General features: G+C 42.4%; 1 pseudogene; it reads right to left on the reverse strand.

Moving 5' to 3' along the window:
- The window catches only part of LOC122150151, a 13,934-nt pseudogene extending 11,059 nt beyond the window's left edge, over positions 1-2,875 (reverse strand).
- Between the last annotated feature and the right edge of the window lie 277 nt (positions 2,876-3,152).

Raw genomic sequence — 3,152 nt, forward strand, 5'->3', positions numbered from 1 at the left:
GCACCATCTAGTTCTTCTGATCTCATAATCATATAGACTGAGTGCAAGGTGTACCAGTCCCTTGGACTAATTGTTTCCATGACTCTTTGGTTTTCTTCATTCTTCTTTGCTCTGGATGAGGAGAGACCTGTCATTGCATTTAGATGGCTGCTTGCAAGCTTTTAAGATCCCAGTTGCTACTCACCAAAGTGGGATGTGAAACAGTGATTTTATGTAGTATGTATGCCAATTGAGCTTGATGTACCCTGAGCTTTGTCACCAATTTTCCAATCATGTTCCTTTCAAGTCCCTGACCATCCAGTCAAACCTTATCCACATCTCATGAATCAGTATACAATCACACACAGCCATTTCTCCTTCCAAGCAAAGTGAACAACCAGATGCACTGCTTGAAGTTCTGCTCATTGAGAGAATTTCCCTTCACCACTGTCCTTCAGGGAGGTACCAGAAAGGGGCTACAGTGCTGCTGCTGTCCACTCTTGAATGGTGCCAGCATATCACTCAGAACCATCTGTAAACCAGGCACGAGTTTTCTCTTCCTCAGTCAACTGGTCATAAGGAGCTCCCCAAGAGGCCATAAGTGCAGACTAGGAGAGGGAAGGTAATGTAACCGAAGTGGAGACCATAGGCACTGGGGCAACTTCCTCATGCAACTTATGCCTTCAGGCTTGCTCAAGCCAAATCTCTTATATACCACTTCCATTTAATGATGGAGTGTTGTCATGCACATCCAACTTTATGACTCTGTAGGTCAGACAACACCCAGTTCATGACAGGCAGCTCAGGCCACATGGTGACTTGGTGGCCCATGGTTAGTTGTTCAGTCTCTGCTAAGGCCCAATTACAAGCCCAAAGTTGTTTCTCAAAAGGAAAGCAGTTATCTGCAGAGGATGGCAGTACTTTGATCTAAAATCCTAAGGGTCTTCACTGTGATTCACCAAAAGGGGCCTGCCAAAGACTCAAACAGCATTTCTATCTGCCACTGCCAATTCAAGCACCATTGGATCAGCCAGATAATTTGTCTCAAGTGGCAGAGCTTCTTGCATAGCAGCCTGAACCTGTTACAGAGCCTTCTTTTGTTCTGGGTCCCAACCCAATAAAACTATCAGCTTTTTTAGTCACTTGATAATAGACCAGAGTAGCACACCCAAATGAGGGATATATTGCTTCCAAATTCCAAAGAGGTCCACCAGGCATTTCAACTCCTTTTTTGTAGTGAGAGGAGCCAGATAAAATGTTATCCTTCATTTAGTAGGAGTATCTCAACATGCCTCACACCACTGGACCCCTAGAAATTTCACTGAAATAGAAGGCTCCTGAATTTTTGTTGGGTTAATTTCCCACCCTTTAGTGTGCAAATGTCTTACTATAATTCTTGAGTCATTGATATTTCCTCCTTACTAGGTCCAATCAGCATAATGTCATCAATGTAATGGACCCGTGTGATGTCTTAGAGAGGGGAAAGGTGATCAAGCTCCTTGCAGAATAAATTACGACATAGTGTTGGAGAGTTGATATATCCCTGAGGTAGGACCATGAAGTGTATTGCTGACCTTGCCAGTTGAAGGCAAACGGCTTCTGGTGATCCTTTGAAACTGGAATTGAGAAAAAGGCATTGGCTAGATCAATAGCTGCATATCAGGTACCAGGATATGTATTAATTTGCTCAGCAATAAAACCACATCTGGAACAGCAGCTGCAATTGGACTTACCACTTGGTTAAGTTTATGATAATCTACTGTCATTCTCCAAGACCCATCTGCTTTTTGCACAGGACAAATAGGTGAATTAAATGGGGATGTGGTAGGTATCACCACCTTGCATCCTTCAAGTCCTTGATGGTGGCACTCTATGCAATCCTTCCAGAAATGCAATATTGCTTTTGGTTTACCATCTTCCTAGGCAGGGGCAGTTCTAATGGCTTCCACTTGGCTTTTCCTACCTTAATAGCTTTTATTCCACATATCAGGGATCCATTGTGTGTGCATGTGTGGGGGGGTGTTTCTACCATTGCTGAGTATGTCTATGCCAATTATGCATTCAGGAACTACAGGATGGGTTGGGGATCCACTGGACTCACTGTGAGAAGGACCTGAGGTAAGATTCCATCAATAACTTGATCTTTATGTGCCCCCACTTTGGTTGGGGGGCCACAGTGATGTTTTGGGCCTACTAGAATTAATGTCAGTTCAAAACCAACATCCAGTAATCCCCCAAAATTCTGATTATTTTCTTTTCCCCAGTGGACCCTCACTGTCATAGAAGGCCATGAATCCCTTTGGGGAAGGCTAGGAGAAAGATTAACAATATAAATTTTTGGCAGTATAGTTAGATGTTTCCTCAAGGGGACTTAGCCTCCCCTTCATTGAAAAGGTTGTGAGTCTGTAAACTGTCTCAAGTATGGAAATTGACTGAGGGGACATGACTCTCTATTCTGGCACTTCAAGTTACATTGCTGTTCATTTGACCTAATATTCTTCTACTTGTATTAAAAAAAAAAAAAAAAAATCCACTGCCATCAAGTTTATTCCAACTCATAGTGACACTCATTGGGTTTCTAAGGCTGCAAATCATTATGTAAGTACAATGCCTTATCTTCCTCCCACAGAAAAGCTGGTGGGTTTTAACCACCAACCTTCTGGTTAGCAACTATATGCTTTATCTGCTGCACCACCAGAGCTTCTATTCTGCTTGTACAGATCAAGTATTTAGTAGATTACCCATCTATTTCACTTCTAGGGACACCATGCCTAAGTAGCCAATGCAAAAAATCCATCCAAGTCAAATGTTTCTGATCACTGCTTTGACTCTGCTGTCCATGATAGTAACCATACCCACTTTGTTTTTGTTGATTAATGGGTCCAATCAGCCCCATTGTGGCTTAGTGTCATAATTCAAGTGGGGAAGTTCCCACTGTCAAATCTGGCTTACATAAAATAGCAATCACAGCAGTCTTCAAAGATGCTGGGGTTCCCTTCACAAATTCATTCCTCATCATTGTGGTAAAAGATGTGTCCTCTGGGCATTCCATGTGTGGGTCTGTGGGTCTAATTGGATAAATCCGCTTTAACATGCCAATTTTCCTAAGCCTTTGGATACCTTCTTCTGCAGTGTACAAAGGTGGATCTAGTACTTAAATTTTACTTATAATA

Source organism: Orycteropus afer, unplaced genomic scaffold (assembly GCF_000298275.1).
Source record: "Orycteropus afer afer isolate SDZICR_OR568_19922 unplaced genomic scaffold, OryAfe1.0 scaffold00097, whole genome shotgun sequence".
Lineage (NCBI taxonomy): Eukaryota > Metazoa > Chordata > Mammalia > Tubulidentata > Orycteropodidae > Orycteropus > Orycteropus afer.